At 45.4% G+C, this 14,952-nt stretch overlaps 1 protein-coding gene across 5 annotated transcripts in view; it reads right to left on the bottom strand.

Annotated features, from left to right (window-relative positions):
* Positions 1-14,439, bottom strand: part of Cflar (CASP8 and FADD like apoptosis regulator) — a 61,555-nt gene extending 47,116 nt beyond the window's left edge. For 2 of the 5 annotated variants that reach the window (XR_007834874.1, XM_051190266.1), the window contains exons 1-2: positions 14,282-14,439; positions 11,848-11,940 (exon numbers count right to left, since the gene is read on the bottom strand). The gene's annotated coding sequence lies outside the window, so the exon portion shown is untranslated. Of the gene's footprint in view, positions 1-11,847; positions 11,941-12,039; positions 12,139-12,288; positions 12,362-14,281 lie in introns of those variants that run through there. The other 3 variants (XM_051190268.1, XM_051190267.1, XM_051190269.1) reach the window with 3 other exon arrangements.
* Between the last annotated feature and the right edge of the window lie 513 nt (positions 14,440-14,952).

Here is a 14,952-nt window from a genome sequence, read left to right as displayed (position 1 = left end):
CTAAAGATCCAGATAAGTGGAGAGCCATACTTTATTCATGAGTAGGAAGATTCAGTCTAATAAAAATATTAGCTCCTGGGGCCTGAGAGATGGCTCAGAGGTTCAGAGTACTGACTGCCCTTCCAGAGGACCTGGGTTCTATTTCTGGAACCCACATGGTGGCTTGCAATCAACTGTCACTCCAGTTCCAAGGGACCTGAAGGGTATGATCCCTCTTCTGGCCTCCACAGGCACCAGGCAGGCATGTGGTGCACAAACATACATGCAGGCAAACAAGCACACATATGAAAAAAGTAGCTCCCCCAAACATTAGTGAATAGGTTAAGAAAAAGAATTATCTTGCCAGGCAGCAATGTAGAAACATCCAAAGAGCAGTCATGAAGGAGGAAAAGCCCCAGCAAGTATTGTTCTTTCTGGTGAGGTGTTAAAAGGCAGTCAGTCCCTTAAAATCCAGGCTGGAGATGGAATATAAACACTATATTCAGCAGTTTACTGAAGAACAAAGCAGAGACAATAAAAAATAGATCATAACCAAACAATTAACTGTGATTATCCATGGACAAGATTTCCCATGTGGACAAATCCAAATATAATGACAAGCAAAATGCTAGATTAATGAGAGGTCAAAGTTTTGAAATCTACGACAAATAGAAGCAAGTTAGCTACAATTCCATAAACCAGAAACAACCAGGATGAATTCAAGTTTCAAAAAGACAGCATTTAGATAGCAGTAACACCTCATGTTTAGTAATAAGACATTTAAAAGAGAAATCATGAAACTTCACTAGAGTTAAGCAGATGGTTGAAGATTCATATTATGAGGTGTATGTGTGTGTGTGTGTGTGTATACAGGTGCATGTGCACATGTGTGAAGGCCAGTGACAACCTCAGGTGTCATTCCTCGAGCATCATCCACTTAGATATTTTGAGACATGGATGATCTCTCACGGTGGGCAAGTCCAGCTGGCCAGTGAGCCCAGGAATCCCCCTGTCTCTGTGTCCTTCTGTCCCCTGGCACTGGGATCACAAGTGTGCGGCGCCACTGAATGCAAAGCCTCAGGGGCAGAGGGCAGTGCACCTCACATCACAGTCTCTGGTCATGAAGCAGTTGAGACATTAATAAGGCACAGAAAGACTGAGGAAGTCTAGGACCTGAAACTTGAGTTTCTGTCTCTTCTGTACTAAGTCTTTACCAGATACGAGTACTATAGACAGGGCAGGGTTTACTGGTTCAAATGATAGAGAGGGTTTGGGGACAGCTGTAGGAGTTCTTGTTTTATTTCTTTTGAAATAAAACAAAGCCAGGCTGGCTTTGAACATACTATTTTCCCCAGTGCTGGGATTATAGGCTCATGCCACTACAACTGGGATTTTTGTTTTGTTGGTTTGTGGGTTTGGGGGATGGGTTTTTTTTTTTTTTTTTTTTTTTTTTTTTTTTTTGGAGATGTTGTTATGATTTTTTAAAGCAGGATCTCACTATCTAGCTTTGTCCTAGATCTCACTATATAGACCAGGATGGCCTTGAACTCACAGAGATCAGCCTGCCTCTGCTTCCCAACTGCTGGCATTGAAGGCATGCACCACTAGGCCCAGCACCAAGCCAGGTTTTAAGCAGTGCTGGTGACTGAACTCAGGGTTTCATTCATGCTAGGCAAGCACTCCACCGATAGAGCCACATTCCAAACCAAAGTCTCTTAAGCTCAATAAAAAGACATGGCCATCACAGTCCCCCTTTGGGGACTCCATTCAGCACTCCACTTGCCTCTCCTGAAGAATCACTTTCTCCTGACTCCTGAGAGGCATTGATTCCTGCCTGCTTTTCAAATACCCAATCCTGACTGACCATCATCCCACCACTTAACCCCACCCCTGTTTCAAACAGTGTCTATGGCCACACAGAACTGGCAACTGGACTTTTTCTAGATTCTAAAGGAATTCCCCTTCTCTTCAGATGAAACTCTCCTTCGACGTCTCGCTTCCCGTGCTTTCCCACACACACATATTTTCCCATTTGGTACACACTGCCTCGAACCTTGGCAACCAGTCTCAGTTTCATTTCAGGAGTAACCACTTAAAACAGCCACACAAGCTCAGCAAAGGAGATGAAAGCTCAGAAAGATAGTGAGCGGCAGACAGGGTCTGAGACAGCAACACTCCCAGCATTACAGTCGGAAAATGCTTAACATCGGGATTTCCAAAACTGCTGAGAAGGCTGAAGAAAGAGGCTCTAGGCAAGCTTCTAACAAAGGCCGTGGAGCTCCATGAGCCACCTGGCCTAGACCGGGGCACAGGCAGCCTGATGGTCACTCTGTTCAGGCGTCTGTATCTGACTCAGAGCTGGCACTGTGCACGTGTGCAAAGGGATGAATGAATGGCTTACATATGAGAGTACTGGGAAATGATCTCACTTCCTTCTCTCTGTACTGAACCTGAAACCAAACTCTGTGGCCAGTCTTAAATTCCCCCACCTTCTGCCTCCTGACACCACCCCTATAGTATCTGGGGTAGGCAAGTGAGCCAGGCATGCCCAGAACTTTTCGGTATTTTGTACCAAAACTCCTGTATCACTCTGGCCTGGGCTAACTGGGACGGCTGGTCACCCTGTACCCCATTTTCAGATCCCCAGTCTTTCCCACTCACGGCTAGAGAGGTAGAAGCTGAAGGGGAGAGGAGTTAACCAGAACTAAGGATTAAACCTATTTTGTAAGCTAATTAAAATACACATTTTTAAGGCGTTTGAACAGATACTCAGCATAGGTGAATAATTCTCATTAGAAGCCAGAAGTCAATGTACTCGCTATAAAATATAACAGAGGGAAACGGAAAGAGAGAGAGAGAGAGAGCCGCAGGTGCCTGTCACCAAGCCTGAGAACTTGAGTTTGACCCACATTGTGAAAGGAGAGAAGGGAACCGACCCCTCTGGGTTTTTCTGAACTCTACAAGTGCACCTTACTCCTTACTCCGTGCACGTGTAAACGCGCACTCAGGAGCACACACAACAAACAAACAAACAAACAAACAAACACGATTACAGCAGGGAGCTGAGGAAGGAGGAGCACACAGCACCGAGCCCGCAGCACCACTTCCTGTGTTTGGGGCATCCTTGAGGCAGTTTGTTTACAGGATTCTGGTCAGCCTCTTTTCACACACACACACACACACACACACACACACACACACACACACACAGACTCCAGCCTTCACAGTCCGTCCGCCCCAGTCCGCCTCCACTTTCCTGGGACACAGCACTCCTCAGCAGCTCCTACACAGAGCCAAGGTTCTTCCATCTTAAACAGTAACCATCACAAAGATGCTGGACCTGAGACCCCTAAGCCCTTGCTTTGTCTCCTTTCACACGAAGCTAGGACCCTGTGAAGGAATAGGCACACTGGGGTTCAGTTTCTTCTACTTTGACCACTCCTTGGCATGACTCCACCTGGACCCCCATCCCCACAGAGCCCTTAGCGCTGCCTCACACTGGACCCATCTAGAGCAGAAGGAAAAGCCAATGATGCTGAAGCTTTTTATTATGCAAAATTCTAATTTCATTCATTCATTTCGATTCTTCGAGACAGGGTTTCTCTGTATTGCTCTGGAGGCTGTCCTGGAACTAGCTCTGTAGACCAGGCTGTCCTGGAACTCACAAACAAAGATCTGCCTGCCTCTGCCTCCTGAGAGCTGGGATCAAAAGCATGCACCACCACAGCCCTGCTGTCTAATAACTTTCTTATTATAGACTTTGATGTCTATGCTGACTTTTTTAAATGTTGCGCTGAATATTATTTATCTTGGTCACTGAAGTTTTGAGCACTCTCCTCTCTTATAAATGGTGTTGGAAGGTGAATACCTACATTTGCCTCACCCTGCCCAGTCTTGATGACACTGCTCTTCTCCAGGGCTCTGTGAAGTCGGAGCTATCCCTGGCAAGGGCTCTTAGAAGTTCTTACTGATACTCAGCAGTCCTTGTTCTGAGTGTGTGCCCATGGGAACTTAGAGAGCAATACAAGCACTGGGGCTGGAGAGATGGCTCAGGGGTTGGGAGCACTGACTGCTCTTCCAGAGGACCCACATGGCAGCTGTAACTCCCCAGTGCCACCCTCTCCTGGCTTCCTGGGGCACAAGGCAAGCACATGGTACACAGAGAGAGACACCCGCATGCAAAACACTCACACACATGAACTTTTTTAAAATTTTAGGAGACATCGGCACCTCCTCTGCACTGCACCCGTATTTTAAACAAGATATAAAAAGGCATCAAAGGACAAAGGGATAAATCATTATAATCTCATAATATACACGTGCATATAGCAATAAATATAACATACATGTGTGTATAACATACATGTGTGTGCACATATGCCATTGAATATAACACACATATGCGTGTGCACATAAACACCATTGAATATGACAGCCTCAAAAAGAAAAGTGCCGATTCTGCCACTTGCCACGTGGGAATCCGAGGATACAATGTGAAGGTAAGAAAAACACAGGAAAGTCTGCATTTATATGCAGAATCTAATTTTTTTTTTAAGTCACATATGCCAGGCGGTGGTGGCCCACACCTTTAATCCCAGCCCTTGGGAGGCAGAGGCAAACAAGTCTCTGTGAGTTCCAGGAGAGCCGGGTATACAGAGTCAGTGCTGGGACAGCCTCCAGAGCTACACAGAAAAACCATGTCTCAAAAAAAAAAAAAAAAAAAAAAAAAAAAAAAGCCACATACATGGAAATGGAGACTAAACCGTGGTTACCAGGGTCCAGGGTGAGACGGGAAATGGGGAGAAGACATCAGGTCAAAGGATAGAAAGTCACAGACAGGCGGGATGAGCAAGCAAAAGGCTGAATTGCAGTCTGAGAACCGTTGCTCCTGGGGTTTCTTGCTCAACGTGTTTTGTGCTGAAAACTTTTGCTTAAAGTGTATTATATTTAGAATTTCTGCTAATGAGGGGATTTAGAATTGTTCTTACCACAGAGGGAGACATGGGCATCTAGGTTAAACAATGCCCTGCCCATCTGTCCAACTATACAAGTATTTTACTGTGAAACTATCTTAACAGGTATGTGTTTTAAATATACACCAGAATATTGAAATAAAGTCTTCATGCACCTGCTCTGCCCCACCAGATACCATCAATTTCTCCTTAAAATTCTTTCCCTCCATGGCCCCTCTCCACTATTCCTATCCAAGCCTTCTCTGGCCATCCTACCCTACCTAGAACACTCTCTGCACCTGCTGCCTAGAGTCTCCCTAAATGACTCATTCATCCCCTGGCCTCCGACTTTAAGCTGTGCACACCTTGCAGAGGTTCGGGTTCATGCCTGAAATTCTCCTAATTCAATCCTTTTGGTGACAGCTCTTCTTCCGCTATTGTTTACACGAGGCTACTCCTGGTCTGCTGTCTCTCTTCGTCTTTATCAATAAACACACACGGCCTTAATTAAAACTTAATTAAACAAGTTGTCTTCCATGAGCATTTGCCTTGATGATTACACTTCTCCACCCATCTGCACAGCAAAACCCTTCTTAACTTGCAGGCCCAGCTGAACTCCACCTACTGTGTCAATCTCCCCTGGAAGGGCCCACATGGGTGTAGTCGGTAACTTCATTGCAGAGAAGCTTCCAGTCAATCACTTAATACACCCTTTGGTATCTAGTATTAGCCAGAACAGGTAACAATAAAATGTTTGCTTTACTAAAGCAAACTTTAGTCATACTTCTGAAACTGTTTCACGGAAAGTCAAGTGCCTCCTAGCCATCTCGTGTCCAAAATACAAAATGTTCCCATCAGCCACACGGCAACCAGTATGACCAGTTAGCTTCCTTAGGTCATATTTAATCTGTTACTTGCCCTGCCTTTTGCCTGAAGCAAGGAGGGGTGTAGCAACAACAGCAAAGTCACCTCCATGGAGGCAGTGTGAAAACAAATGTAAATCTCAGCAACTTGGGCAGTCTCACGTTAAGTCTATCCTGCCAGGAGCAGAAAACAGCATGCAAACTCAGAACTTTCCTGGACCCGAGAAGCTATAGCGAGGTAAGAACATGAAGTACTTGAGAACAGAGGAGTTGCAAGATTCTGAACAAAATGCAACGTGGCCACCAAACAGAGCTCTGTACACTTACCCTGAATGTCACAGAACCCATCTTCCCCCTCCATTTGTGCCCGGGAACCATAGATGGTGGCGAGCAGAATAGCTAATACAATAAAACCTTTCCTCCCCCAGCTGGGCACTTTAAATATAAGGTATACCTCAAACACCGCTTTCTGCCCCTTCTCAAGTTAGTCAAAGGAAAGATATGCATGTCATCTTGTGGCTCCCGGTTGCTGGCTCTACAGATATGATTTAAAACATAGTCTAGAAGGCCACTGGCTGAGGCAAAATAATAAATACATACTAATTTGCGATGTTACTAGCCATGATTATTATTGATGACAGAGCAGGTACTAAAAATTATTTGGCTTCACAAGCAACACATTTCATTCATAAAAATAATAATGGTACAGATGATAAATGGTCCTGATTATAAAATGACACAAAAGTAGGTGTACTTTATATAGTTCTTTGATGAAACTCCTCTGCTTTGCATGTGCTCCTCCCAAACTTCCCACATTGCCAAGGTAAGAGAAGCTTGGTGACACAGACCCACAATGAACAGGAAGCTGAGGCAGAAGAACTGAAAGCCCAAGACCTGACTAGATTCAGTGAGTTCAAGGCCAGCCGGGGCGCCTTGGTGAGCACCATCTCCAAAAGCAGAAACAGAGCTAGGGCTGTGGCTCAGTGGTAGAGCCCTTGCTTAGCACATATGAAGCTCCAAATTCAATCTCAGTACTACAAACAAACAAAAAATAAATAAATAAAGCGGGTCTTCAAGAAGTGATGCTGTGCAATAATCTTTCTGTATACTGTGTGAAGATGTGTCTCTGGGACTGGCTTAATAAAAAGCTGAACGGCCAATAGCTGGTCAGGATTTGTGTGGCAGAGAGGACTCTAGGAAGAAGAAAGGTGGAGACTGCCATAGTCACTAGCCAGACGCAGAGGAAGCAGGGCGTGCGGATGAGGTAACAAGCCACAAGCCTCAAGGCAGCACATAAATGAACAGAAATGGGTTAATTTAAGTTGCAAGTGTTAGTTAGAAACAAGCCTGAGCTTTCTTAATTAGTAAGAAGTTCCTGTGTGGTCATTTGGAAGCTGGCTTACAGGACAGAACACACAGAAAAGTCCATGTACAAAGTGGCTAGAGCCAGGCATGGTAGCACATACCTAAAATCCCAGTAACTGGAAATAGAGGGATCCAGAAACAAGAGGAGAGTTGCCCAGGAACAATGAAACTCCTGTTGGTAGGAGTAGCCTGTTCCATCTTACCCAAAGTTAAATTTTTGCTGGGACAAACGTGTCATACCTAGGCCAAGCACTAAGTGCATCCTCCTACTTCTGTGCACTACCTATAACCCAATTCCAAATATCCCTGTGCTCCTACCTCTATGTAGCTGTCTCCATTCAGAAGGCTCCATAGCTCCTCTCAGCACCACGTGGAAAGACTGTACGTTTCAAGCTCTCTTCCAAAGCTTGTCCTAGTCCCCATACTGGATCTTGTACTGCTTCACAGCAGTTTTTACCGTCTTTGGGCATTGATTTTACGCTATGTAGGGGTTAGTCCAGGATGCTCTCACCTTCAGTCAGGTGCGTGGTAGGCCTTAGGCAGCTATCAGAGTTCCTGAGCTTACACACATGACTACACAGTTGCCGCAGATCGGCACACACAGAATGTCCATTTGTCCCTTTGCAACTAACACTGAAGCAAGATGGAATTGGTGGCGTGATGGGCTATCATACTTGGAACCTTGCAGATAGTGCTTGTGACTGTTCTATACTGTATGAAATAACCACAGGGCTTTTTCAGGGGTCTTAAAACATGATTCTGAGCAGCTGGGTATGACCCTAGGCAGAACCTCTTTATGCTGGCAAGACCTCTCACCTTAAATAGGAAGACAGTATCTGAAGCCAAGCTCAACAAATATCCTCTAGCCTTAAGTAAAAGGGTCAACCAATTCTCAGTACATTTCAATAAAAATGTGCCCTTTGGGCAAACTATTTCTAAAACTCTTACAATTTACGTACTGGAATCATCACTTGTCTAATCTCAAACCCAGTTTCCTATAAGTGTGATAGTTCCAATCTAGATTCAAAAGTGCCTTAAATTTTTATTTTATTTTATTTTATTTTATTTTTTGAGCCAGAATCTCTCTGCATAGCCCTGGCTATCCTGGAACCCACTACGTAGACTGGGATAGCCTCAAACTCAAAGAGATGCATCTGCTTCTGTCTCCCATGTGCTGGAATTAAAGACATATGTCACCATGCCCACCAAAAGTATAGAAAATTTAAAGTAATCTTTCCCAAGTAAAACGGCAGTTTGAGATCCTCAGAACTACTGCTATCGTGTATGTGGTGGCATCAATTAAAAACAGTCACCCATGACAGTCATAGCATTCACTTGCTTTGTTGGGGAAAGTCACAGGCAAGGGTTTGCTCCACTCATAAATAACAAAGCTTTGGTTTCCTTGGCAGACCAAAAAAAACAACAACAGGCCAAGCAGCTTGGTTTAGATAAGATTTCAAATTTTAATGTTTTGGTAAAACCTGAGTTCAGAGACCAAATGTCATCTTTAAGGTATACAAAAGAAGTGGCTGGGCCTTGTCTTTTGTTGCTGTGGTTGTTTGGGGTATCTACATCCGATGTAGAGTGTAGAGGAACCTGGTGTACATTTCCATGAAACAGCAGTCAGGAAGAACCATATTGTTTCTCGCAGCCTGGTAATACACACTTGTACATCCAGCAGTTGCAAGGCTGAGGCTGAAGAACAGCAAGTTCAAGGCCAGCCTAGGCAGGGCCATATACTGTACTTTTCTTTAAAACAAACACACAAAGGTAAGCTAAGAAGCAAACCCTAAATGCCTAAGAGAATAGCTCGATATTTAGTAGATTTGAAGCTTGGCTTGGATCGAATTAACATTTCAGCCTGGCAAATACATTCGATCAGTTACACAGATTCTCTAGCTTGGCCCTTCAGCAGACAGATCAGTTTGCAAACTAAAAAGCCATACATATACTGAGGATATAAAGCTTCTAAAATTCCTTTCATTATAGTTCTCCTTCTAATTATAAGAAATTTTCTTTGTTATGAGAGACTCTGAAATGGACAAGATAACAGAGAAAATAAAATTAGAAACTGCCCATCTGCCTTATCTGGTCGTCCTTGGTACTCTCGCCTGTCTGATTCTTTAGGAGTCTCTGACATTCATGAAAACACCCCAGGTTAAAGAGAGAGACTTGTTCAGGCTGAATGATGGCCAGCTTGTTTACGGACTGCCTAGACAGACAGTAATTGCATCGCTTCCCACGGGGACGGCTTTGTGATATATATAACTACCCAGTTCCCACCACAACATTTTAATAGGTTCCCCAGGCCTTATGTACAACTTTATAGCTACCAGTCAGATTAAAATAGCATGCCGTTGGGGTTAAAGCGGAGCATGAGACAGGCAGAAAACTTGTTGAGGTTTCAGTAGTCAACCCAGCCAAGGTTCTGCACGGAACTTTTTACTACTTTGGGTTTTCCTACTCAGAAGGGAAGTTCATTCAGCAGAGGAAGATATAAGTACCCACTTCCACTGAGTTCTGCCAGAAAGTTATGGTGACCGTTCTGGGGCTCTAACACCTATAGGTATGTGAGCAAGAGGTCTGTCAAGAACCTGTCCTTTAAAACAAAGAACCGACTGACTTTAAAAACTGCTTTTCAGTCAAGGATGGTGGTACACACTGTAATTACAGCAGTAGAGAGTCGGAGGCAGGAGGCTCAGGAGTTCAAGGATGGCCCGGGCTCCAGGAGACTCGATGGCAAACAAAAATGACTTTTAAAAGCTTCAAGAAAAATCCTTTTGTTTTTGTTTGGTTCATTGTTTTTAAGAGACCACAGATGTATAAAGGCAAAGGAAGTTTAAAAAAAAAACAAAAAAAGCAGGGCCCTTTCACTGGTGGACGAAAGCTCTGGTTCCCACTCTTGAGGCCAGATCATTACAGGACGTCATTTACAGTCATTTACTCCAAAACACACCAAGCCTCGGAAAAAGTTTAAACAGCAGGAGTTTTCAATGACAGTGAAAAACAGAGGCGATAGAAACTGATCAAAAACACTGATGGGCCTGGGTTAGTGGCTCATGCCAGTAATCTTAGTACATGGGAAGCTGAGGCAGGTGGATTTGGAGAATTTAAGGACAACCTGTGCTACGTAGCGACTTGCAAGCCAGCCTGGGCTATAGTGAGATGCTGTCTTAAAAAAGAAAGGAAGGAAGGAAGGAAGGAAGGAAGGAAGGAAGGAAGGAAGGAGATACTATATGTTCTTCACCTGAAGTGGACACTGCAGAAGACACAATCTTGAGTATGTGGTGAATCTGATATCAAGTTGGTAGAACTTAATTCTTCCAATGGGCACAACCTTAGACAGGGTTTCTCAGTGTAGCCTTGGCTATCCTGGAACTCGCTCTGTAGACCACGCTGGCCTTGAACTCAGAGATCCACCTGCCTCTGCCTCCTAAGTGCTGGGATTAAATGCATGCGCCATCACCGCCAGGCTAAAACTAAGGTCTTTTGCTCTTAAATTGTTTTTGTTTCCTGGTATTAAATGGCCAAATAAAGAAAAAGTGGCTGTGAGTGCAGACCATCAGTGAGCATAAATATAGAACAAGGTACAAAGAGCACAAGGGTACGATTTTATCTGGAAAGAAATGATTCAGGACACACACACACCAGTCTTTTTCTTTCAAGTGTGACACAAAAGCTAAGAACTGAAGAGTGATGGGGGAAATCAGGGCAAATGAAACCAATTGCAGAGGTTCACATTCTGAAGAGACCATTGCACAAAGATAGGACCAGGGAGGGGCATTAGGGCAGGAAATGTAGAAATAATGATACCACAAACATCAGTTCTTAAAGACAGTTTGGAGAAAGAACATCCATCATACACAAATAAGTGGGGAGGGAGGAAGCAAAATACACATTCTTTTTAAAAAGCAAACAGACTGTAGTTGAGCACACAATGTGTAAAAGACTGGAAAAAGCAACCTTTGGCTATCTCTAGAGAATGGACTCTCAAGGGGCGGGGCTGAAGATGGGGGATGGGGGGAACTGAGTCTCTATTTACTATGCAAGAGCTAAACCCAGGAATTTGTCAGAGAGGTTTTGAATATTAAAAGGCAAAGTACGAAGTGAAATCCTGTGCTAAGGGGCAAGACCACTACCCCAGGTTGGTAAACGTGGGGGATGCTCCTGTAAGTGGGGCATCGAGTCTGAGGGGGTGAAGGTCAGCTAGGGCATAACAACTGGTAGCGCTTCTTGCTTCAGAGATTTAAGAAAAACAAAAGAGCTTTGAGTATAGAAAGGCCCTTGGGCCAAGCCCTTACTGCCTTATTCTTGTCCAGCAGGCTTCTCCCCTGGGCGGGCTGTCCTTGGGCTTTGTCCAGGCAACCTCTCTCCACCGAGGTTACAGAAAAACAAAACAAAACTAAGTATCATGTCCACAATTTAGCTCCATCCAGAGCAGCTCACTGGATCAACAAGCAGGCCTTTGAGTCCAGTAACGAGTTTAATTCAATTGGCCCTCTCCAAGAAAGAACCAAACTTGATTTTAAAAGTGCCACAAGTCTGGAGATGCTATGAGTGGGTCCCCCAAAAAACCCAGAAACGACCAAGAGTGGAAGACAGGAAATGAACCCTTTCCTGCATTAACCAGGACAGCTCTAGGGAAAGGGAAGAATAGGAGGGAATGGGCAGGGTCTCAGTTTACTCACGCCGGGCGGTCGCCGGCTCATTCCTCTCAATAGTGACTCAGAATCTCGCCTGTCCTCGCCGGAGACCTCCAGAAAACTGAACGGACACAGACACTGGAAAGAACACAGACATCAGGAGGCAGCCTCCCCAACAGGAGTTCTAGAAAAATCTGCCTGCGGAGCTGGACCCAGCTGCTAGCCAGGTGACCTCACCAGCAAGTACCCGCCCAGCACAAAGGACATCGCCCCCTTTCAGTGACCAAAGAGGGGGATCCGAGGAGATGCGAATAGCCCCAGACCACAAAGGCTGAGCCAGGGCCATGCTGGATTCCAAGACCTTAATAGTAAGGCCACAAGACCAAACCGACTTCCGACTCTGCAGGCAGAACGGAGCAGCCCAGGCTCAGAAGCCCACCCCGACTCCACCTCCACCCCACCCCACCCCGTGCCCGCCACGCCTACTTCCCCAGGAGGAACACCATCCGGGCCTGGGGAACTGGTTTAGGTTAGCAAGTGTTGACATGCTAAAGTGCAAACGTCACCAAAAACAAAGTACAACATAAAACTTGTAGAAAAGGCCATTTAAGAAGCTGAGTGTGGTGGCACATGCCCAGACCTTTTTTTTTTTTTTAAATGGGGGTGGGTGGTTGCCAAGGAGGAAAGATCACGAATTGAGAGCCAGTCAAAAAAGAAAACTCCATTTTTACCAGGTCATCCAACACAAAGGTTACAAATAAAATAATTTGACCAAAAAGAAAGTTCCTGTAATGAAAACATTCAGAATTCACTTGCAGCTAGGCGGTGGTGGTAAGACTGGGTAAGGCAGAGAAAAATTACCCCATCCTCAATTCTTGCTGAGGCCATTTCAAGTTTAACTAGAATTTGAAGTCTTTGATAGAGAATCCTGTACCCAACTCTGTTCTAGGAACTCAAGTTCAAGGTGTCCGCCCCAGCTACCTTAGCTTCTGTTAAACTGCCTGCTGTGTAAACTTCTCCTTTCAGCTGCTTACTTTGCCTTCTGTCAAATTGCTTGCTTAAGCAAAGTGCTGACCCCCACCCCCACCCACAAGCCCCACCCCCATGCTTGGACATGGTTACTGCCTTCAGAAGCTCTGCTAGGGACATTGGAAGCAACACTTAGGTCCTAAAAACCTAAGGGTAGTCCCAGCTGGGAACTTTGGATTGGCTATAAACTATGGCTGAGTGGGCTCCCAGGAACAGAGGCACTCACCTTTGATCCTAGCAATACAATCAGAAGGCAGAGGCAAGTAGGTTTCTGTGAGTTCTAGGCTAGCCTGGTCTACATAGTGAATTCAAGGCCCGCAGAGAGCCTTGTCTCAGAAAACCGAAACATAAAAAATAGATACTAATTTGCTTACAAACCACGGTTGCTTGTGATACAGGACAGCTGAGCCTTTTGTTTTGTTCAGAACCTTTTTTAAAACTCATCATTTTTCCATCTAAAATCTCTTTGTAGACTACGGTTTTAGATTTTAGAACATTCCCATTGGTCAAGGCCTGACTTATGTGAACCCCCCTACTGGCCTCACCCCTTTAGTGTAGGAACAAATTTCAAAGGTTAACTAACCCGGAGAAATTTATTAGAGCCCTTAAATTACTTCCAGTTCTCCAGAACTGTGTATGTACAACAGTGACCTTTGTTCTATTGCAGTCCTTTGTTAATGTTCAAGCGAACCTGCCCCTCCCACGCCAAATTCAGACCTTCAGAGTTCTGCCCATCTAAAGTGGGTGAGAAAGAATAGCAGGATTGGGCTTACTTTAAGGTTGCATTCTTGTCATTTGTCAACAATACTAAAATGCTTTGGGAAATAACCTAGGCACTTCGCTATGTTCTTGAAAGTGAAACAGGAGGCACTGAGTAAACTCAATAGAGCATGCACACAACTCAGAAAAATGATCCCTAACATCAACAATTCAAAAACTGGTAGTTCAGACAGTTCAACTCCAGGAAACAAGTAACTCTCAAGATGTTTACGCAAGGTTTTTGTGGTTCGACCAGGCAAGTTCATCTTCAGTTTTCCTCCTGGGGACTCAGGGGTGTTCCCCCTGGGTTTTATGGGTGCTCCCTCCTGTTCCGGGGTCCCATTGACTGAACAGACCAGGCCACCTAGGGCTGGGGGCTGTCGCCGCCTGCAGTCGACCTGCTGGGACCCGCACAGTAGGAAGAGGCAAAGCGAAGCGGGACTGCGCACAGGACTGCGAGTGCTGCGCCTAGGCTGGTGCCCAGCGAGCCAAGCCGGCAGAGAAATTTTAGTCCTCTGTGCCCTCCCTGGCTCCGCCCGTCGCCCCAGTAAGCCGGCGAGCGGCTCGCAGCTGCCTTCTGGGACGAGCCAGTATGCTCGCAGCGGGGGAAGGGAAGATGCGGCATCTCAGCCTGGCGCAGCGTCGCTAGTAGTGCGAGTGGCGCGCGGGTGACACCGCGCAGGTCACGTACCAGTCTTTGCCCTGAGTGGTGGCTGGGGTGGCTCAGATCTCAGAGACTTCACTCTGTGGACATCGGGTCTGCGCAGGCAAAATGGAGACACTCGGAAACCGAAACCAGGAGAGCGGACGTGGCGGCAGGCGCGGCTTCCCTGACTCTCCGCCCGCAGCCTGGGCTGGGCCTTAATCTTGAGCCATCCTGTGTGTGCTGGGGACCAAACTCAGGTCCTCTACAGGAGCACGAAGCGCTGTAATCGATGACCGGTCTCTCCAGCCCCTTACTTGACTTTATGAAGGCAATAAAAGGGCTTTGGCTAGATATGTATGTCACTTATTTTAATTTGTAGGAATGTTTAAAATACAGCAAAACACAAATAAAATAGCAAGCAGCCTCCTTTCTCATTTAGTGGAATCGTCCCAGTGGGGGAGGATTGCTGGCTGTGCTGTAGTCCCTATTTAATATTCCTGCAATTCCCTCCTGTCTCCCAGTAATCTTTCTTCCTTTGTTTCTCTCTCTCTTTTTTTTTTTTTTTTTTTTTTTTTTTTTGTTGTTGTTGTTGTTGTTGTTGTTTTTGTTTTGTCCTGGAACTCACTCTGTAGACTAGCCTGGCCTTGAACTCACAGAAATCCGCCTGCCTCTGCTGGGATTAAAGGTGTGTTCCACCACCACCTGGCTACCGCACC

The sequence above is a fragment of the Phodopus roborovskii genome, unplaced genomic scaffold (assembly GCF_943737965.1).
Source record: "Phodopus roborovskii unplaced genomic scaffold, PHOROB, whole genome shotgun sequence".
NCBI lineage: Eukaryota > Metazoa > Chordata > Mammalia > Rodentia > Cricetidae > Phodopus > Phodopus roborovskii.
Note: the sequence above shows the minus strand (reverse complement) of the source record. Positions and strands in the feature narration are given on the sequence as shown.